The sequence below is a fragment of the Akebia trifoliata genome, chromosome 3 (genome assembly GCF_017979445.1).
Source record: "Akebia trifoliata isolate Shusen 1 chromosome 3, ASM1797944v1, whole genome shotgun sequence".
NCBI lineage: Eukaryota > Viridiplantae > Streptophyta > Magnoliopsida > Ranunculales > Lardizabalaceae > Akebia > Akebia trifoliata.
Window position 1 is genome coordinate 30762791 of NC_141377.1, and position 23497 is coordinate 30786287.

Here is a 23497-nt window from a genome sequence, read left to right on the forward strand (position 1 = left end):
GAGGATGATCTCCTTACCGTAGAGATCATCATCACCAAAAATCAATCCATTCAAAAGCTTTTAACCCATGTAGGACAAAAATGATTGACTAAAATGTTGGCCAAAATGTTTGGTGGTGAACAGGACATATATATATATATATGGGAGGCGTTCGGAGGCATCGGTTTTATCAGTCGTTTTAACAAAAGAAGCTCGACCGTTGGATATACAGCGATTGGATGGTCGAGATTGCATTTGCGTTTAAGTTATAATTTATGAGTTTTTTACAACACCATCCCTAGATTTTACAGTATTTAGTGCCACCTCCCTGGCACAATTAAAAAACAGCGCGCTGTTATTTGCTTTTAAGTTATAGATTTATAAGATTTTTACAACTCCATCCCTTTATTTTATAATATTTAGTGCCACCTCCCTGGCACAATTAAATAACAGAAGAACAGAGAGTTCTCCTTCACCTGTCTGTTTGTTGTGTTCTCGATTCTCTTAAGCTCTACTTTCCCTCTACCCATGATATGATGTTATTTCCTCTTTCAAACACACAGAAAGAGAGAGAGAGAGAAAGTGCTAAAACAGTGGGTATCTGAAGACGATGCAAGAGATATAAATAGGGGAAAAAATTAGCCTCAAACGTGGCTTGAATCAATTCATCAAACGAACGGTTGAAACAGATGATACCTATATCGTGCTTCATCGATGGAGTTGCAGCGAGAGCGAGAGAGAGAGCGACAGCAGCCGTTCGTGCTCGAGGGTTTCAACGAGAGAGAGAGAGAGTGAGTGAGTGAGTGAGATTCGAGGGTTTCAGCGGAACGAGAGAAAGAGAGAGAGATAGAGAGATAGAGGGTTTCAGCGGAGCGAGCGAGAGAGAGAGGCGTTCGAGGGTTTAGAGAGAGCAGACGAGAGAGAACAGAGAGAACAGACGAGAGAGACTGTCGTTGTAATTCACTCGGGGAGGTGGCACTAATAATCAGAAACAATAGGGATGGTGCTGTAAAAAATCATAAATTATAACTTAAACGCACCATGCAATCTCGTCCGTCCGATTCAAAAATATCCAACGCTCGGGTTTCTTTTGTTAAAACGACTGATAAAACGAAGGCATCCGAACGCCTCCCTATATATATATATATATATATGGGAAATGTTCAGCAACAAACATTTTGACAAACATTTTGGCAAAACATGGGTTAGAGGTTTTGGAATGGGCTGATTTTTGGTGAGGATGATCTCTACGGTGAGGAGATTGTCATCACCAAAAATCAGCCCATTCCAAAACTTCTAACCTCGTCAAAAATGATTTACAAAAAATGGACGGTCCACGATTTTTCAACTTGTAAACTGGGGCTAGAAGTTTTGGAATGGGCTGATTTTTGGTGAGGATGCTCTCCTCATCGTGGAGATCATCCTCACCAAAAATCAATCCATTCCAAAACCTCTATCCCATGTTTTGAAAAATGTTTTGCCAAAATGTTTGTTGTTGAACGGGACCCTATATATATATATATATATATAGGGTCCCGTTCGGCACCCTAAGTTTTACCACACACTTTAACAAATGCGTTTTGTCTTACATGGGTTAGAAGTTTTGAAATGAGCTGATTTTTGGTGAGGATGATCTCTATGGTGAGGAGATCATCCTCACCAAAAATCAGCTCATTCCAAAACTTCTAACCCCATCAAAATTGATTTACAAAAAATGGACAGTCCACGATTTTTCAACGTGTAAACATGGGGCTAAACATTTCGGAATGGGCTGATTTTTGGAGAGGATGATCTTCTAATCATAGAGATCATCCTCACCAAAAATCAGCTCATTCCAAAACTTCTAACCCATGTAGGACAAAAAACGTTTGTTAAAGTGTGTGGTAAAACTTAGGGTGCTGAACATTTCCCATATATATATATATGAGATTTTCCATGAAAATTACATTTTCTCATTAATCTTTTTATCTTCTCCAATTATAAGTTCTACTTCTCCAACCATACTAAATTGTTTCAAGTTCAATATTAAACCAAACCTAAACTTTAAGCAGGACATAACTATTGATTACCACTGTGTTTGGATTGAGAGAAATGGAAAGAGGAGAAAATAAATAAGTCTCTCCATCTCTCTTTTTTGTATAGTTGAGAAGAGAAGAGAAAAAATGTGAGTTTTCTCTCTCCAAAGGCGGAGAGAGAGAGAAATGGGGAGAAACCCTTTCAACATATTTTATAATTCGAACTCTTCTCTTAGACCAACTCCAACACAAATAGGCATTGATGCTGAACATTTTTTTTCGCACTAGAGTGTGGTGCTTTGATAGGACTCGAAATGCGTGCGTGTGGAATTGAAGCAAAACCATTATTCAAAAACAAAAAGTAAAATTTTTAATATCCAATCAAATAATGAACTAGACCTAAGTGTGTAAAAAACCCTTAAATCAAAATCAAAATAGAGATGGATCAGATTCCTGGCTTGGTATAAATTCTCAGATTTAAGAGAAAATAGAACAAAAGCTCTTTAATATCAGAGTCGATCATCTGGGGAAAGGATCATCACTTCCATCTAACAACAAATAATCATCCCAAAACAAATCTAAAGAGAAAAAAAAAAGTTAAAACAAATTTCACCGCTTCTGCATAAATTGGCCTTCTCGGCCATTGAATTTAGGATTTTGCAGAAACAGTTGTAAATCTGGCGTCGCCTCATACCAAGCACTCATGGTGAGTATTGAGAGCTGGTAATCAGTATTACGACGCAGACACAGAATGAAATAGAAATCTCGAATTTTAACTTTTAAAAGAAAAGAAAAACTAAGTCTTAAGAAAACAGATTTGGGCTTTGTTGCGTTCTTGCGTTATTTATAGAATTAGGGTTGGAGTTTACTAACCCTAAGTTTTGTAATCGACGTTTCACACTCGAGCTTCAGTGTTGTTTTGCCACGTGTACGGTATCAGATTTGAACTCGGTTTTTGTCCTGAGAACTACTATTGCCACCCCAACGTTTACTTATTGCAGTCTAATTAAAATAAAATAAAAAAAAGAGTAAATTATACATTCACCCCTTTTTGGTTTGGCATATAATTGTATGTCGACCACTTAGCATTTTGCTAATTGCACGTAACTCCCTTGTAGTTATCTAAGGGGTTCACTTACCCCCCCTTCCTATTTCCATCTTACTTGCCACCAATGCAAACACTTAGCCCTGTTCGTTTGGGCTTTGGAGCTAGGCTTTTTTAGCTTTTACTACTTTTAAGCTAAAAAAGCCGTTGGATTCCGTTCGTTTGGGCTTTTGGAGCTGATGGGACTTCAAATTAAAGTTCGAAATTGAAACCGCCTTAGAGGTGCTCCGCATGTGTGCTTTTGCGCAGAGCAAAGACCGAAAATGGCTCTACTTAAAATGACCTAACTACCCTTCTTCTTTAAATAATATTCCACCAAATGCCCTTCTTCTTTAAGAATAAAAAAATAAAAAATTGTGCTAATGGGTCCGTCACATATAATGGAAAGAAAGAGAGAGTGATGAAGATCTAAGGAAAAAAAAAATTTGTGGCAGATGGGCCCGCCACATGTATTGGAAAGAGAGAGAGAGAGAGTGATAAAGATGTGAAAATAAATAAAAGATGTGTTGTTAACACACCATTAATTATGACTTCACCCCAAGCAATTTGATTTTCTTTGTTAAAATTATGGAGAAATTCTATTGGCATCTCAACTTTTACTTATTACAATCCAATTACTTTAAATTATTTATCACCACTTTTCAACAAAAAAAATTAACACAAGGCATTTAAAATAGGAATTAATATTTTCACATTGCCACCATCGACTATAAAATTTAGGTGGGGTGTTGGGGTGCCAATAAAAGTTCTCATTATAGATAATCCTGTGTGTTTTGAAATTCAAAGTTCAAACTAATGACACAATCTTTCTTTGGTCTTCCATGAAATATTGACATAAAATGATGGAAATACCCTTGTCTTTAATCTTAGCTAAAAAAGTCTTGATTTTTTCTTAAAAACATATTATCTCAAATTCTAAGATAAAATAAAATAAAATTAGGTTTATTGTTTTTAGCCTAAGGATGCAAAGACAAGCATAAAAGGTTACTGTTCATCAAATGACGGTTGAGATAAAAGGAAAATAATTAAAATTTACCATAGATGACTATATATTATCTGTTTAGAGACTAGTATAATTTGTTTTCACTTATTAATGAAAAATCACCAAATGAAATCCTAGATTTTTTTTTATAAAAAATTTGAATTTTCTTTCGAAAATTAGTCATCTTCAACTTTTTATATAAAATAATACAGATAATGATAATGAGACAATAATAACGATGACAATGATAATGATGGCAATGCATTAATGTCATTTTTCATATGTCTATTTTTAAGAAGAGATGCTGTCGAAATTTCAATAAAATTATAAAATTTATATATTTATTTAAATTAAAAATAATTATTTTTATAATATATATATATATATATATATATATATATATATATATTCTAGTTATTTTTTGTGTATTCTAGGTGCATTATCAACATTAAGGGTATTTTGGTCATTTTACTAGAATCCAGCAATAAAAAACTGTCAAACGAACATCAATTTCTATCTTAAATGCTTCTGTAACGAACAAACTTCTGCTGAATGTAGTTTTTCAAGCTCTAGGCTTCTACTTCTTCTAGAAACTGGCTTCTGGAACTGGAACTGGCTTCTGTAAAGAACAGACATTTTTATTTTTATAAAGATTATTTTGACCTTTTTAAAATGTTTACTTTCGGATAAACAAAAATATCCATGTTAAAAAAATGGGTTCATCATGTCCAAGGGTGTGAATATTTAAATGGGTGCATTATTTATTATTATTTTAAAATTTATCTTTTAAGAAAAAAAATTGAGATGGTAAAATAATAAACTAACCTCTAAATTTTAATATCGTCAATGAAAAGGGAGGTAAGTGCAATTATCAAAATATTAGGTGGTCAACATGGAATTATGTCAAACTATAGGGAGTCAAAGTGTAATTTACCAAAAAATAAAAAATAAATTAATGGTTGAGAATAAGTAAAAGATGGGTTGCCAACAATAACTATCTTTATTAATTGGAGTGGTTGTGCTAAATAAAAAAATTATGTGGTAAAAGATGAAAAGCTACATAGCTGGAGGGATATTAGTGGAAAGGGTAGTAGAGGAAAGATAATAGAGCTGTAGGGGCATTCTTGGAAAGAATGTAAAGAGGAAAGGTAATAAATTTAAAAGGGTATTATTGAAAATAAGAGCATAGGAAAGACAATAAACTTAAAAATAATTATTAAGATTCATAATGAGATTAAATTCTAACCCCTCTTTATATGGTGGATAAATGGAGTAGGATCCATCGTTATATTTTTAATATAGAGGTATCTATCTGTAGACACCTCAATTTGAACGGGCCACTTCTCGAAAGGACCCAAAAATATCAATTTTCCAAATAAATGGGCCAACGGGCCTTAAGGGCCCAACTCATTGAAAATGGACATTTTTACCAACCCGAGGCCCCTAAGACCTCTCAATGGTTTAGGAGGCCACCAAAAGGACTCGGCCAACCTTACGCTTTCCCAACATTCACCGCTCCGCTTCCAAAATAAAAAACGTCAAATTTTCGATAAATTTCACCAACGGGCCTAAAAAGCCCGATTCGCCAACACGTGGCATTTTTGATCAAATTAATGATTGTAAAAAATCTAAAAAATTAATTAAAAATTAAAAAGGTGAGACTAGAGATGCCTACCCCTCTTCTACTATCACCGCTCCGCCTCCGTATTCGTAAAAACCATTTCTAAAACCCAAGCCCAACACTACAAAGCCCACAAATCATTAACCATATCCAATTCATTATCCAACCCACAACCCTAACCCATAAACCACAACCCACATCAACCAATCACTCTTTTATCATCAAAAGATGACACATGTCATCACCCCATCTCACCTCCCTCACCCAACTACCTACCCCATTAATTTGCTTTAAATCCCATCTACCCACACATCAACCCATCACCTTTTCTCTCAAATCAAACACATCTACCCACACCCCTAACCTATACCTCCCCTAATCTACCCTCATCATTCCCTACAAAACCTACATCTACAACCTAAACCTACACCATCCTCTCAAGTCAAACACTCAACCTTTCCCATCAACCTATCCCAACCCTTCATTTTCACCCACTTTAACACATGGCATCATCTCCTTCATCCTCCCAAAATATCATCAACCACCTCTTTAAATCCTCCATTCTCTTAAACCAAACACCATTTAATCTCAACCACCATCTTAAACTTACCTCACCAAACACTCCACCCAAATGGGTTGGGTAGGATCCAAACCATTTGGGTCAAAACTCACCCATTTAACCCCCCTTCCCTAAATACCCTCCAATCTCCTCTAAATTACACCCACTTCTCTCTCAAACTCATAACCATTCTACCCATTTTCTTCACTTCACCCCATTATATCCCTAAAATAACTCCTAAACATCTATAAATACCCTCATCCTCTTCCCAAAAAGGGCCCCCAACTTCTCATTACAAAACTTCTCCCCAACACTCTCTCTACTAACAACATCATCAATTCTCACCAAGTTTACCAACTCTTTCACACAAATCATCTACAAGTCTCACTAAAACAAAAGAAATCCCTTCTCTCTCTAATCACTTCTTCCCATTCTCATACTCTCATATTATACTAAGGACTCAAGAAGACTCAAGCAAGAAGAAGAAAAGAAGAAACAAGATACAAGGTGGGTTTGAAGCACACCCCCTCTCTTTCTCTAACCTTCTACTCTTTCCCTCTTCTAACACCCCCTTCTTCTATTTTATTTTACCCCTTTTGATGATTGGGCCCCAAGGCTAAGGTTCATAAGGGTCATTTCCATTAATGAAATGACCCTATGATCAAGCCGAAAATGAATCCCTACTTAGGGAACATATGCACCCACGTGGCACATTTTTTCACCTTCTTTTAAAAATAAAAATGATCGAGTTATTTGAGGTTACCGCCACGTGGCGGGGAGGAAAGGGTGCCTAACACCTTCCCTTTTCTTCAACCGAGCCGCTTACCCAAATCTCGAGGTTTGACTACCCCTTATCCATTGTGAGTCACTAAAATGCCAAAAATCTCATCTTTTGGAAAATGTACCCCGGGTGACCATTCACACCCACTTCCAACTTGAATGGTGGCGACTCCAAATCATTGTAGATGTAGTCATCATAATGACGAAATCACGCGTCTACAGCTTGGCGACTCCACTGGGGAGTAAAGACTCCACCCTCGTGTCAACTCGGTTATTTTGGTAAAAAAGGAAATGTTTCAATTTTTATTTTTATTTTTTATTTTTGCAAGCTAACAATACTTGTTGTGTTTGTTGTAATTATTTTTTAGGTAGGTTTCCTTTATTTACTTACTCACTTGAAAAAAAAAAAAAAAAAAACCGATTTTCACTTTATTTCCCCGATTATGTCTTTTTAAGCATGTATATCACCAAACAAATGAAAAAAAAATTTTCTTTTTTGGCCCAAGCCAAAAACCAGAGGCAATGTGCCTCAAAATGAGTATAAAAAAATAAAAAAAATAAAAAAAAATAAAAAAAAATCGTTTTTCTTCTTTTTTGGCCGAATGGACAGTCGAACTTAAAATGATCATAACTTTCTCGTCCGATCTCCGATTAGCTATTAGTGCATATCGATTTGGGGTAGAACAAAATTTTCTACCAAATGTGACAAAGTCAGCAACATTTTGACAACTCAGAATCGGTTTTTGAGCTCATTTACTATCGTTTACGCTACCATTTCCGTTTGACGTCTCGTCGCGATACAAAATGAGTAGGAAAGAAAAGCATAAAAAAGGAAAAAAATTTGGCCCAAGCCAAAAACCAGAGGCAATGTGCCTCAAAATGAGCACATAAAAATTTTTATTAAAAAAAAAAAAAATTAAAAAAAAAAAATTAATTAAATTAAAAAAAAAATTTTTTTTTTTTGCTCAACTTGTTCCTTACATCAGTCTTGGAAACTTTTCTCTTGGAACTTATTTTTATTTTAAGTTTTAAAGCTTTAAAAGATCAAACGGATCATCTTTCTCAAACTCAGGGCGTACCGCTCGCCACTTTTTGATTGATCAAAATGAAAATTCAAAGTGATCATCGGTTGGACTATAATGAAAAAAGAGAAGTCCTTTTATGATTAGTTCATTCGTAAAATTGAAAAAAAATAATGAAAAAAAAAAAAAAATTGATTGGTTGATGATGAATGTGCGACTCTTACGGACAAATTATCTAATAGGCTATGATCTGGCCAACGGGCCCACTCATCTGAAAAATGCCCCGAGCGCACCCTATCCTATTTGCACACACCACTAGCACGTTTACTTTACTGTATTGCACGCTTGCATGTCCCTAATAGCCAACGTGGCACTAGTGCGTGGCCCGGTCTCCTCGGAGATGCGACGTCATTCATGAAAACCACAACTCCAATCACGTACCGTAAGGTATATAAAACTGGGGAATCAATACCGTTTGATCAGGTGATTCTGAAAGGTATTTGATACACCCATGTTGGAGCGACCTGAGCCTTTGTCCTATTGTAAGCCGCACGGTCACATGCCCCGATTGTCAACGTAGTACTAGTACGTGGTCGGTCCCCTCGCGGGATGCGAAAACCATTTATGAAAGCTACAACTCTTGACTCGTACCCATAGGTATATAAAAGATAATCCAAGTACATCAATTGCACTTCTTGGTCAAAACCAGTGCCTAAGCAAGATCTTGCCCCGCTGTACCCTACTGTACGAGGGGGATAGATTACGTCTATTCTAGACGAGAGGTACTTAAGCGGGCCTTTGCTCAGCATCGTACGCCACCTCTCAACTGGGGATCAAACTGGCTATTTTTGGCTTCAGAGAAGTGAATTGAAGTTTTAGATTATCACCTATACGGTATATCAAACCAAGTCACCACGTACCGTCTGATTGAGTACACTTGAGAGGTATATAGGTGTGCTTGGGCAAGAGTGGCCAGATAAAAATGCATTGCAGTAGTAAGCTTAGAGTCTAGAAGCCTTCCCTGTAAGTCACAACTCGAACTTATCGCGGGTGTTCCCGGGTTGTTGAAAGAAACTTGATGATTGATGTATGCGAATGATCAAAGTGTATGATTGTCCTCAAGGGTCAAAATTTTGTTTTCAGAAATTAAAATGGGTACACCGACCCAATAAAGAATCCATTTCTTGCAAAAATTCAATAATGACCCAGTCCATCTCGATCCAATGATCATGATAGGCCGGGCCATTTAAATCAAAATAAAAATCAAAATTTCAAAAAAGAAAAGCGTTTTCAAGAAAGTGTTTCAAAAGAAAAGTAGTTTTACATAGACCTTGGAAATGTACTGAACTATTTTCTTGTGCCAACTCAGGATGCTGGCTGCAGGCAATAACCCAATTGAAAGTTGTAATTCAATGAAAATCTTATCTGTCAAACAATTTTCAATAGTTCAATGAAATTTCTTTCAGTATATTTGTGGATAATCATGGCATAAATGAATTGTTTAATGGGTTGGTGTACAAAATTCAAAATGTATCTTCTTTTTCAAAATGTCTTACCGACTCCGTGTCGATGCCAGCTCCATGCTGATGTAATCATTTAAATTTTACCGACTCCGTGTCGATGCCAGCTCCATGCTGATGTAATCATTTTAAATTTTACCGACTCCGTGTCGATGCCAGCTCCATGCTGATGAAATCATTTTAAATTTTACCGACTCCGTGTCGATGCCAGCCCCGTGCTGATGAAATCATTTTTGAATTTTACCGACTCCGTGTCGATGCCAACTCCGTGTTGATGAAATCGTTTTTAAAATTTGTACCGACTCCGTGTCGATGCCAACTCCGTGTTGATGAAATCGTTTTTAAAATTTGTACCGACTCCGTGTCGATGCCAGCTCCGTGCTGATGTAATCCTTTTTAAATTTTACCGACTCTGTGTCGATGCCAACTCCGTGTTGATGAAATCGTTTTTAAAAATTTGTACCGACTCCGTGTCGATGCCAACTCCGTGTTGATGAAATCGTTTTTAAAATTTGTACCGACTCCGTGTCGATGCCAGCTCCGTGCTGATGTAATCGCTTTTAAATTTTACCGACTCCGTGTCGATGCCAACTCCGTGTTGATAAAATCGTTTTTAAAATTTGTACCGACTCCGTGTCGATGCCAGCCCCGTGCTGATGTAATCATTTTTAAATTTTACCGATTCCGTGTCGATGCCAGCTCCATGCTGATGTAATCATAAAAAAAAAAAAAAAATCTTTACCGACTCTGTGTCGATGCCAGCTCCGCTGATGAAATCGTTTTTAATTTTACCGACTCCGTGTCGATGCCAGCTCCGTGCTGATGTAATTCTTTTTTACCAGTCCCGTGTTGATGCCAACATCACGTTAAGGTCGGCTCCAAGCCAAAGAACTCTTTCTTTAAAACTCGTTTGCTTTAAAATAAATAACTTTACCCGACCTAATGAAATGTCAAGCATTTTTTTTGTAAATAAGATAGTAATGCTTGGTCTTCTGTACCCAAGGTGGCCAAACGAAAGAAGTACAAACACCCTGAGAAGCCTCCGTATTTCCTTCGATCTACATCAACTATGAGCAACTCAGAGGATCCACAACCTGCGACAAGTGAACTTGCCGAAGCTAATGCAATGATAGCGAAGCTCATAGAAACAACGAAAAGACAAGAACAAATGTTGATGGCTGTTTTTAGTAATACTAACTTCTTACAAGCGCAAGCCGCTCAGCACCAAGCATCTGGATCAAACCTGGAACCCCTTGAACAGACACGACCAGATCAACAGACCACCCCACCTCCTACGGTGCCAATGTATCAGGGCCCTCCACTTTACATCCCACAGAATCAACCACCCCCGGTGGTAATCCCAGATGATGAGTGTGACTTCAGGGTGCCTGAGGCCAAAAATGTCACTGATAACAAAATGGCCCAGCAGATAGAGTCTCTCCAAGAAGAGATGAGACGAATGAAAGGTGCAAATACTCTAGGAGGGACAAGATTCAGGGACCTTTGCTTTTATCCTAATGCACAGCTGCCGGCCAAATTCAAATGTCCGGAATTTGAGAAGTACAATGGGGTGGGGTGTCCTCTGTCACATCTAAAACTATACTGCGGATCCATGTGCCAATACGGCGAAGATGACAGGCTACTGGTGCAGTTGTTTCAAAGAAGCTTGACAGGGCCTGCACTCAAATGGTTTTCCGGATTGGACCATACGCTTATCAAAAGTTGGCAAGACTTGGCTGAAATGTTCTGGCATAATTATCGGTTCAACACAGATGTAGGTCTGGATCGAAATGATATGGCCAAGATGACTAGAAAGCAAAGGGAAACAGTAAAAGAGTACGCCCAGAGATGGCGGGAGTCTGCTTCACAAGTGAGGCCCGCAATGACTGAACAAGAGATGAACACCACGTTCATCTCAACACTAGGGCATGCCTTTTATACTCATCTAGTTGGACACACCACAGGCACCTTCTCAAATTTAGTTCAAGTGGCAGACCGGGTCGAGGACGGGATCCGGACTGGTTTAATATTTGACTTCACAGCCTTAAGCGCAGCGGCAGGGACATCGGCACAAAAGAAGTTCGTGCCTTTTGTCAAAAAGAAAGAGGAAGCTCAAGTCAACAATATACAACCCAGCCAACCTCTTTTCATTCAGGCACCAGTTCAGAGGCCGCAGGCACCACAAGTCCCTTGGGCGCCAGTACCTCGAGCTGCTTGGGCTCCAGCACCACAGAACCCCTTTCAGACAGTTCCTCTGCAAGCACAACCAGCACCACAGTATGGGCAAAACCAGCAGGCACGACCTAACAGGGTAAACAGAGTATTTACCAGATTGCCCATGACACTATCAGAATTACTGCCACTCTTACTCAGAGGAGAATATCTGGTAAAACGTCCACCAAATCCTGAGGCTGTGAAAGGGCCAGGGTACAACCCTAACCTGCTCTGTGAATTCCACATGGGTGCACCAGGTCACTCCACAGATCAATGCTGGCAGCTCAAGCATCAAGTACAGAACCTGATCGATAAAAAGGCTCTCATCCTAGATGGGCCTGCCAACCCACCCCAACAACAAAACATCAACCAAAACCCCCTACCTACTCACAATGGAGAGGGGAGTGGGCATAGGGTAAATGTTGTATGTGGAGAACTCGACTTCAATCCCTCGGATTTGATAGCACCTATCGGTGCAAAAGTCAGGGTACGCTTCACGAAGGAATCAAGGACGTCAACGGTTAACACAGTCAACCGTTATACAGATTCATCGCAGAATTCACAGCTACCTCTCAGAATGGCCAACCTCACTATCCATCCCCCTCATCAAAATACCGCTACCCGACCACCTTTAGTTATACCTTACGGATCACCCCATCATCAAAATTCAACCCGACCTCCCCTTGTTATACCCTACACACCACCATATTCCCAAGGATCAACTCGACCCCCTCTCCATATACCATACACCTCGTCTTCACGACCACCGCTCATCATCCCATACACTCCATCAAAACCATCGCCACCACCTCTCATCCTCAATGTAAAACCCGATCCACCTCCCATGACCATACACTCACCCAAACCATTCCCTTATAACTCTATCCAGGCAGTTCCCTGGAGTTACGAGACAACCATCACCACAACCTCCGGGGTTGAAGCCATGAAGAAAGCAATGGTGGCCGACATTGAGCATATGACAAGGGCAGGGCGGTACAAAAAAATATCGAAAAATGGGGTGAAAATCAAGGAAGAAGGCAAAGGGGTGACCGACGAAGAGAAAAGAGAAGCAAAGGGAAAGGGTAAGCTGTATAAGGAGGAGAAGACGGAAGAAAAAGTGAAAGTGACAGACGAAGAAGCCACAGACTTTATTAAGCTCATCCTCAAGAGAGAGCATAATATAGTGGACAGATTGAACAAACAGCCAGCTCAAATCAGTATCCTAGGTCTAATACAAAAGTCAGAAGAATACCAAGAAGCATTACTGAGAGTTTTAGAAAAATCGCATGTACCTGCAACCACCTCACCTACGCAACTAGAACAAACGATTGGCCAGATAATGGCCCCCAATCCCATTATTTTCACTGAAGATGAATTTGTGCCTGGAGGAACGGGGCACGTCGAGCCACTAAACATCATGGTCATATGCAAGGGCATGATGGTTGCCAGGGTGCTGATTGATAATGGCTCAGCGCTTAATGTTTGTCCACTTGAAACCTTCCGGAAGCTCAACGCTGATTGGTCTCATGTGAAGCCCAACAACAAGGTCGTCCGAGGCTTTGACAGCTCAAGAAGAGACTCCTTGGGAGAGGTAGATTACCCATCACAATAGGCCCGTGCACCTTCGAAGTAACATTTGAAGTCATGGAAATACCGACAACCTTCAATTTATTACTGGGCAGGCCATGGATCCACATAGCAGGGGCAGTACCTACCTTCTTCTCTACACCAGAGAGTCAAATTCATCATGGGACAGAGAATGATATCCGTTTTGGCAGAAAACTTGATCCCGCCCGGCAGAGCTCCGGACGTGCCATTTATTGACATAGAAATGACGAAGGACAAGGCACTCTACCATTCGTACCAATTCGCGGCTGTCAATCACATCGAAAAGGGGAAGGAGAAGGTAAGAGCAAAGCTATCACGAGCAAACCTTATGATTGGTCGGATCATGAAGAGGGCAGGTTATCGACCCAAGCATGGGTTGGGACCAGGAGGAAGAGGAAGAGCTACACCGGTCGAAGCAAGAAAGGATACTCATTATTTTGGTCTGGGGTTTAGGCCCACAAAGAAGGATATAGCAGAAATGAAAGAAAAGAAGAAAGAACTTCGACTAGCAAGAAAGCAAAATCGGGAATCGAATGTCTGGAACCTCGGCCGAGTCCCTCACATTAGCGTTAGCTTCTCAAAGTCTCATATCAGACCCGACAACCTATCGGAACCACCATTGGCAAAAAGGGCAAAAACGGTAAAAATCGCACCACTGCACTTTCAAGAAGACTCAGTTGTTGAGTCCCAACCATCCTTCGTAGAAGGCATTGATGTTTTATTCAATGGGGATTCCAACGAAAGTCTATCCGAGACCGTTTTAAAATCCACCAAAGTGGAACTACCACGAACCAAGAGAAAAAATCACCATTTTCAACTGGCATTGACTGGGCATCAGTCGTCATCCCACCAGCTTGGGAGGGACCATGCCCCAATCTGACAAAAATCAATCGGAGATCATGGTTATCTCCGAACCACCGACCAAATCACCCAACACATCACTTTCACATCTCATCCGCCCCCTCAGAGAAGGTGAAGTTCTGAACAATTGGGAGGAATTCCCATTGACCCTTGAGGCTGTTGAGGCCTCCAAAAAAAACTCCGTTAAACGAATCTAGTTTGCCCGAGGATCATAACGAGCCCTCGTCCTTGGGTAAAGACTGTTTTGAGGGCTCCCTATCTTTATTAACGAATTCGCATGATTGTTCTTCTTATTTCAGGTATTCGAAAAGCAACAAAAAAACAAATATTCCTCAAAAAGCAAAAAAATCAAAAATTTATCAAAAGTCAAAAAAATCAAAAAGCTTTCAAAATTGTAAAAAAATAGATATTTTCCAAAAACAAAGAGTTCAAGGGATATGTCTCAATCAAATGAGCACCTAGATAAAACAGAATTTGAAAGGGACGAGTATGATTTCGATCTTGAACTCGACTTTGACCTCATGGGGATCGAAGAAGAGTCTGAGGACGAAATGGAGTACCCGCCTAAAGAAATCAAAGACTTGGTAGAACGTCACGAGAAAGGTGTTCAGCCAAACATTGAGGATACAGATTCAATCAATCTTGGTACCGAAGAGGACCCACGAATTGTCAAGATCGGAGCCTTATTAACGTCACACAAAAGGAAGAAATGATCAAACTCTTACAAGATTATCAAGATGTCTTCGCATGGTCGTACAGGGATATGCCGGGATTGGACACAGATCTTGTCGTGCACAAGCTACCAATTGCCTCCGGAAGCAAGCCGATCAAGCAGAAATTGAGAAGATTAAAGCCAGAATGGACCCTCAAGGTCAAGGACGAAGTCATGAAACAGTTCGAAGCCGGATTTCTTGCAGTCTCTACGTACCCTGAGTGGTTGGCTAATGTTGTCCCAGTACCCAAGAAAGATGGGAAGGTACGCATGTGTGTTGACTATCGGGACCTAAACAAGGCCAGTCCTAAGGATGATTTCCCACTTCCACACATCGACACTCTAGTCGATAGTACAGCAGGGCATGGCATGTTCTCGTTCATGGACGGCTTTTCAGGCTATAACCAAATAAAAATGGCGGAAGAAGACCAGAAAAGACTGCATTTATCACGCCATGGGGTACTTTTCACTACAAAGTCATGCCATTCGGGCTGAAGAACGCAGGGGCGACTTACCAACGGGCAATGACCGCACTATTCCACGATATGATCCACAAGGAAATGGAAGTCTACGTAGACGACATGATTGCTAAATCCGGCATTGAAGAAGATCATCTGGTAAATCTAAAGAAGTTGTTCGACAGGCTGAGGAAATACAGTTTAAGGCTAATCCTGCAAAATGTGTATTCGGGGCAACATCGGGCAAACTACTGGGTTTCATCGTCAGCAGAAGAGGCATCGAGATAGATCCGGCAAAAACCAAGTATATCCTCGAGATGAAAGCACCCGTTTCAGAGAGAGATGTTCGGGCATTCTTGGGAAGAATACAGTATATTAGCCGTTTCATTGCACAGCTTACGCCTATCTGTGAGCCAGTCTTCAAACTACTCAGGAAAGACACACCGAAGAAATGGAACAAGGACTGTCAGGAAGCGTTCGACAAGATTAAGCAATATCTGCTCAATCCACCAGTCCTAGTCCCTCCTACTCTAGGGCGACCTTTGCTGATGTACATCTCGGTACAAGAAACGTCAATGGGGTGTGTGCTAGGGCAACACGATGAATCAGGACGGAAAGAACAAGCCATTTACTATCTCAGCAAGAAATTTACCGAGTATGAAGCAAAATATTCAACACTTGAGAAGACTTGCTGCGCATTAGTCTGGGCATCTCAACGACTACGCCACTATCTGCTTAGTTACTCAACTATGCTTATTGCTAGAATGGACCCCCTGAAGTATCTTTTCGAGAAACCAGCATTAACAGGTCGCACTGCAAAATGGCAACTATTGTTATCTGAGTTTGACATCACCTATGTCACTCAAAAAGCCATCAAAGGGCAAGCAATCGCCGACCACCTAGCCGAGCACCCGTTGCCTGATTACGAGCCATTAAAGACGAACTTTCCTGACGAAGCCATACTGATCACTGAGGTTGAAGACGATAATGATGAACCAGGATGGAAAATGTACTTCGACGGAGCGGCAATCAGAAAGGAAACGGAATAGGGGCAGTTCTGATCAAGCCAGGTGGATCCCACGTGCCAATCGCAATCAGACTAAAATTTCAATGTTCCAACAATGAGGCTGAATACGAAGCATGCATAGCAGGGTTGAAGGCAGCACTGGATCTCGAGGTAGATGAAATCGATGTTTTCGGAGATTCAAGCTTAGTAGTCTATCAGACGACTGGAGAATGGAAGACCCGAGAGCAAAGACTGGTTCCTTACCACGAGTATCTGGAAGAACTAAGCTCACGCTTCGATAGGATTTCATTCACGTACATGCCGAGAGCTAAGAATCAGTTTGCAGATGCACTAGCTACACTTGCCTCTATGATCAACATCTCAGAAGACCTAATCATCGACCCTATTGAGATTGGAATTCAAGATGAGCCAGCCTATTGCTTACCCGTCGAAGTAGAAGAATCTGAAGAAAAGCCATGGTATTTTGACATCAAGGCATATCTTGAAGATCGAACACTTCCCTCAGACGCAACGCCAAATGATAGAAGGACCATTCAGAGGCTAGCAGGACAATTTTTCTTGAGCAACGGTATTCTGTACAAGAAGTCGCACCATGAGATCTTACTTAGGTGTGTGGCAGAAACAGAAGCGAAACGACTAATTGAGACTGTACATGGAGGAGTCTGCGGACCTCACATGAATGGTCATATGCTTGCTAAGAAGATCATGAGGATGGGATATTATTGGTCGACAATGGAAAGTGACTGCTATCAGCATGTCCGCAAATGCCATCTATGCCAAATATGCCAACAAGATCAATGCCCCACCTTCAGAACTACATAATATGACTACTCCTTGGCCCTTCTCACTCTGGGGCATGGACGTCATTGGGCAGATCTCGCCAAAAGCTGCAAATGGGCATCGTTTCATCCTTTGTTGCTATCGATTACTTCACAAATGGGTAGAAGCTGCATCCTACGCCAATGTTACCAAGAGCAACGTCATGAAGTTTGTCAAGAACAACATCATTTGTCGGTATGGACTTCCAAGCGGATTGGTAACTGATAATGCTAAGAACTTCAAGAACAAAGATATGATCAAAATGTGCGAAGACTTCCAGATCACTCATCACAACTCTGTACCCTACAGACCTAAGATGAATGGAGCAGTCGAGGCAGCCAACAAGAACATCAAGAAAATAATCGAGAAGATGGCAGTTACGTACAAAGACTGGCACGACATGTTGCCTTTCGCGCCATTCACGCTTATCGGACTTCATTTCGAACTTCAACTGGGGCAACTCCGTACTCATTGGTGTATGGCATGGAAGCAGTCTTACCCGTAGAGGTTGAGATTCCTTCCCTCCGAATCTTAAAAGAAGCAGAGTTAGATGAAACTGAATGGATTCAAGCTCGGTTCGATCAGCTGAATCTGATTGAAGAGAAACGCCTTGCAGCCATTTGCCATGGACAGATCTATCAACGACGAATAGCTCGCGCCTATAACAAGAAAGTTAAGCCTAGGGATTTCTCGCCAGGAGACCTGGTCTTAAAGAAGATTCTGCCAATCCAAGAAGATGTCAGAGGAAAGTTCAGACCGAACTATGAGGGACCATTCATCGTACAGAAGGTAATGACAGGAGGAGCTCTGGTTCTCACAGAAATGGACGGACAAGTCTTCCCGCAACCGATCAATGCTGACACTGTTAAGAAATATTACGCCTAAGACCTGACCCTGAGATGACGAAAGGCCATTTTTGTTATCCCAAACAAACCATCACACCCTAGTCAACCCTTTTGAGCCATCACGTTCATTTCTTAACCTAAGACTGGGGTAAGTCAACAACTAAAAAAAAAAAAAAAAAAGAAAGAAATAGAAAATCAAAAGCATCAAAAGTACTCCTGGCCCGCACGAGGATAAACTGTGAACGGCTAAAATACAAAAAAAATCAAGAAAGTCAAAAACTCGAACACTTGATCTTGGCTCGACCCAAATCTCCAGCCTAAACAAGTTCGAGAGACGTTGGGAGGAGACATAGATCACTTTTCCGAAACAAAAATAGACGAACCCCATGTTTTTTTTCCACTTTAGATCCAGACCTTAACCTTTTTGTAACCTTCCACTACCATAAGCCTAAGCCAACGTTTCGTCCTACTTAAAGTCCTTTTTGATCAGGAATGTTCTAGGGCAACATAACGACAGTGGCAACACCAATGATCTTGCAACTTGGTCCGGACCTCAAAGTCTTGTCAGTCGTTGGAAGACTCGAGAGGGGAATCCAAATCGGATATTCGAAAAAAAAAAGAGTACCCCTACAAGAGTAGAGTCGTCGATCTTGCAGCTCAACTTAAGTCACCAAGCCACAAAGACACAAAGACTCCGAGCAGAGTTGTAATGAAAAATCTAGAAAAATACAAGCATGGTCTGAAAGGGCATAGTGAAAACCTGAAAGGGCGCTATGAGTAAAAGAATCAGACTATGGCAAGATCAAAGCCACCAGCACGATGAAAATCCCAAAAAGGACGTCGATGCGTAAAAATGTGGAAACCGGGTCTGATGAAAACCGTAATTGGCATCAGGGGCAATAAAGGTTAAAAAAAAAAAAAAAAAAAAAAAAAAAAAAAAAAAAAAAACAACTCCTGGCCCGCAAGAGTATAAACTGTGAACGGCAAAATCTTTCCAAAATCCCGAGACCCAAAATAGTCTTCCAACACCATGGCACTGGGAATGACTCTAAAGGAATCAAAAGAGTAATTGACGTTTATATCCTCTGTGATTGGCAAAAATACCAAGATCGTCGCAACCAAAGGTTTTACAAACTTTGAATTTATCGTACTCATTTGATAAAGATATTTCATAAAATTTTTAAAAAAAAAAAAAAAAAAAACTACTATTTTGGCCGATGATGAAGATTCTAGGACTTATTCAAACTTCAAGTTTTCAAAGCATTAGATACACCTGAGGCCAAGTAAGTACAAAACCTATTTTCTTTACATTATTCTTTCAACATTTTGTAATAAAAAGAAATCAATCAAACATCATAAAAAAATGAGTCAAGGCGTTCCTACAAAACACGGATCCGGGCAGCCCGACTCATCATCAAATTTTCAACCTGACTCATCATCACGACTCACTAGACAAGACGCGAAGGCATCGAAGAAGGGACCGCAAGCAAGCCCCTCCTAAGATCACTCTCCGGGCCTACTGAGGGATGCGTGACCTTAACGATGCTTATGAGATTCTAAGTGAAGATGAGTACATACAAACATTCCCGAGGGGAATTGGACCAAAACTATTTGGATTGAAATCAGAAGCTTCTCGAGAAACTGTCGTTGTTATCATGAATCACATTAACCTTGTTGAGATCCTTATGGATGTGAATCAGTGGTCCACCGTGTTTTCTAACATTGTTTCAAAAGCAACAACTCTTGAAGTCGTATCAATAGGCGTAGCAGAAAACTACAAATGGAGCCCTCCAAGTGATGACAACAGAATTTCAAGTCCCTTCACCTATTGTTCTGACTCGAGAGAGTTTCTTTGTAAGGTATTGTAAACAACATGCTGAGGGAATTTGGACGGTGGTCGATGTTTCCTTGGATCATTTGCGTCCTAGCCCGATATCGAGATGTCGAAGAAGGCCATCAGGTTGTTTAAATCCAAGAAATGTCAAATGGTTACTCCAAGGTTATATAGGTCGAACACGTAGAAGTGGATGATAAAGCAGTTCATAGTATATATAAAACACTGGTTAACTCCAGCCTTGGGTTTGGCGCAAAGCGTTGGGTTGCTACCCTAGATCAACAATGTGAACGCCTTGCAAGTGTTATGGCTAGTAACATACCCGCTGGAGATGTTGGTGTGATCACAAGTCAAGAAGGGCGAAAGAATATGTTGAAGTTAGCTGAAAGAATGGTGATGAGTTTTTGTTCTGGTGTAAGTGCTTCTACTGTTCACACATGGACAACATTATCGGGAAGTGGCGCTGAAGATGTAAGGGCCATGATTGGGAAAACGCATAGATGATCCCGGCAGGCCTCCTGGTATTGTGCTAAGTGCAGCTACTTCTTTCTGGCTTCCAGTCCCACCAAAGGGAGTTTTCAATTCCCTTCGCGATGAGAACTTTAAAAGTGAGTGGGACATTCTTTCTAATGGCGGTGCTGTTCAAGAAATGGCACATATTGCTAATGGTAGAGATCCTGGTAACTGTGTTTCTCTACTGCGAGTTAATACTCCAAAATTCCAGTCAAAACAACATGTTGATATTACAAGAGAGTAGCACCAATGCAACAGGTCTTGGTCGATTCGGTTCCAACTGCAAAACTCTCTCTTAGATCTGTGACAGCGGTTAACAACCATATTGCGAGTACTTTAAACAGTCTCTCTTGGATCAGTGACAGCTGTTAACAACCATATTGCTTGTGCTCCAACTGCAAAACTCTCTTGGATTTGTGGCGACTACTAACAACCTCAGTGCTTGCACCGTTGAAAGGATCAAAGGTATCAAAGGACAATGCATGAATTGAGAGGGTTAGCGTATGATAGAAACAGAGCAAAATCAACAAAAGAAGGTAACCAAAAAAAAAAAAAAAAAAAATTCAAAGAACCTCTCGAGTTGCACTCAACTCCGATTTGTCAAAACACGATCGAAGAAATAGTCGGATTTCAAAACTCATCAAATTTTCATCAAATCAAAGATCTCACACGAGCTCCGCGCCATCGAGATCAATGAATTAATAAGGCAAAACTCTATCAGACCCCGTGCTTGAGTAACCATTTTCCACAAAAATCTTCAATACAATCGATAATTCAAGATCGTGTTTTTACAGAATTTTTCTGGCCCGTACAAATAGGGGTTTAGTCTATTCTTTGCAGTTCTTTGCACGCAATTCCTGCAAAGAAGGGCAGCTGTAGACACCTCAATTTGAACGGGCCACTTCTCGAAAGGGCCCAAAAATATCGATTTTCCAAATAAATGGGCCAACGGGCCTTAAGGGCCCAACTCATTGAAAATGGACATTTTTACCAACCCGAGGCCCCTAAGACCTCTCAATGGTTTAGGAGGCCACCAAAAGGACTCGGCCACCTTACGCTTTCCCCATTCACCGCTCCGCTTCCAAAATAAAAAACGTCAAATTTTCGATAAATTTCACCAACGGGCCTAAAAAGCCCGATTCGCCAACACGTGGCATTTTTGATCAAATTAATGATTGTAAAAAATCTAAAAAAAATTAAAAATTAAAAAGGTGAGACTTGAGATGCCTACCCCTCTTCTACTATCACCGCTCCGCCTCCGTATTCGTAAAAACCATTTCTAAAACCCATGCCCAACACTACAAAGCCCACAAATCATTAACCATATCCAATTCATTATCTAACCCACAACCCTAACCCATAAACCACAACCCACATCAACCAATCACTCTTTTATCATCAAAAGATGACACATGTCATCACCCCATCTCACCTCCCTCACCCAACTACCTACCCCATTAATTTGCTTTAAATCCCATCTACCCACACATCAACCCATCACCTTTTCTCTCAAATCAAACACATCTACCCACACCCCTAACCTATACCTCCCCTAATCTACCCTCATCATTCCCTACAAAACCTACATCTACAACCTAAACCTACACCATCCTCTCAAGTCAAACACTCAACCTCTCCCATCAACCTATCCCAACCCTTCATTTCCACCCCTTTAACACATGGCATCATCTCCTTCATCCTCCCAAAATATCATCAACCACCTCTTTAAATCCTCCATTCTCTTAAACCAAACACCATTTAATCTCAACCACCATCTTAAACTTACCTCACCAAACACTCCACCCAAATGGGTTGGGTAGGATCCAAACCATTTGGGTCAAAACTCACCCATTTAACCCCCCTTCCCTAAATACCCTCCAATCTCCTCTAAATTACACCCACTTCTCTCTCAAACTCATAATCATTCTACCCATTTTCTTCACTTCACCCCATTATATCCCTAAAATAACTCCTAAACATCTATAAATACCCTCATCCTCTTCCCAAAAAGGGCCCCCAACTTCTCATTACAAAACTTCTCCCCAACACTCTCTCTACTAACAACTATCATCAATTCTCACCAAGTTTACCAACTCTTTCACACAAATCCTCTACAAGTCTCACTAAAACAAAAGAAATCCCTACTCTCTCTAATCACTTCTTCCCATTCTCATACTCTCATATTATACTAAGGACTCAAGAAGACTCAAGCAAGAAGAAGAAAAGAAGAAACAAGATACAAGGTGAGGTTTGAAGCACACCCCCTCTCTTTCTCTAACCTTCTACTCTTTCCCTCTTCTAACACCCCCTTCTTCTATTTTATTTTACCCCTTTTGATGATTGGGCCCCAAGGCTAAGGTTCATAAGGGTCATTTCCATTAATGAAATGACCCTATGATCAAGCCGAAAATGAATCCCTACTTAGGGAACATATGCACCCACGTGGCACATTTTTTTCACCTTCTTTTAAAAATAAAAAATGATCGAGTTATTTGAGGTTACCGCCACGTGGCGGGGAGGAAAGGGTGCCTAACACCTTCCCTTTTCTTCAACCGAGCCGCTTACCCAAATCTCGAGGTTTGACTACCCCTTATCCATTGTGAGTCACTAAAATGCCAAAAATCTCATCTTTTGGAAAATGTACCCCGGGTGACCATTCACACCCACTTCCAACTTGAATGGTGGCGACTCCAAATCATTGTAGATGTAGTCATCATAATGACGAAATCACGCGTCTACACTATCGAACATACCTATATCTTGCATTTTATTACAAATGCTCAATTGAAGCCCTGACAACTTGAATGGAACCTTACTTTATCAAGTTTTTTACTCAACAAACCTTAGAGTGTAGCCAAAATTATTTTAAAAGATAAAATATATATAATATCTTCAGTTCTTAAATCAATACCTCTCTCTCTCTCTCTCTATATATATATATATATATGGGAAATGTTCAGCACCCTAAGTTTTACCACACACTTTAACAAACGTTTTTTGTCCTACATGGGTTAGAAGTTTTG

At 40.4% G+C, this 23497-nt stretch overlaps 1 non-coding gene across 1 annotated transcript; it reads right to left on the reverse strand.

Moving 5' to 3' along the window:
• Positions 1 to 2434: 2434 nt before the first annotated feature.
• LOC147406349 (small nucleolar RNA Z103) lies at positions 2435 to 2542 on the reverse strand. Its single transcript, XR_015177160.1, has one exon. It is a non-coding gene; the product is annotated as a small nucleolar RNA Z103 (small nucleolar RNA).
• Between the last annotated feature and the right edge of the window lie 20955 nt (positions 2543 to 23497).